Below are 736 nucleotides of genomic sequence, written 5' to 3'. Positions count from 1 at the left end.
CAGTGGGTAAGAGCACTGATTGCTCTTCTGAAGGTCATGAGTTCAAATCCCAGCAACCACATGATAGCTCACAACCATCTGTAATGAGATCTGATGCTGTCTTCTGGTGTGTCTGAAGACAGCTACAGTGTACTTATAATAAATAAATAATAAACAAATCTTTTAAAAAAAAGAAAATTATCAAAACTTTTTTGGGGACACTGAAAAATATTCCAAATACATGAGGAAATATACCATCTCCCTATAAGTCTTTAAATTGTACATATTCTTCAAAGTCCAACCAGTTTTTCTTTTGGCAATTAGTAAGTGGTAAAATAAGAGTATATCAACAAACAAACAAATGAACAAACAAATAACTAAGTTGAAATGACAAATACCAGAGTGGGAGAGTTTACTATTTGACTTTTAGCCAGTTTAAGTAATCACAGGAGCATTGCACTAGCCAGAAAAAAATTTCAATTTCCACAAAATGGCCCTCACATATATGGTCAGTTGAATTTAGATACAGGTAAAAAGTAAACCCAGTCCAAAAACATTATAATTCAAGAAGTGGTATTTGGACTAATGCATAATCACTTATAAGAAGTAAATGTTTATTTTACTCTATACATTCCACAAATAAATTGAAAATAGAAACAAATATTTTACTACAGGAGGAAAATTTAAATGTCTTTAAAACTGATCTAAGTCAGAAGCAAAACATAGAAATTTTAACTTCATCAAAATTAAAAATGAC

Source organism: Mastomys coucha, unplaced genomic scaffold, assembly GCF_008632895.1.
Source record: "Mastomys coucha isolate ucsf_1 unplaced genomic scaffold, UCSF_Mcou_1 pScaffold20, whole genome shotgun sequence".
In the NCBI taxonomy this organism is placed as follows: Eukaryota; Metazoa; Chordata; class Mammalia; order Rodentia; family Muridae; genus Mastomys; species Mastomys coucha.
This window is presented reverse-complemented; position numbering follows the sequence as displayed.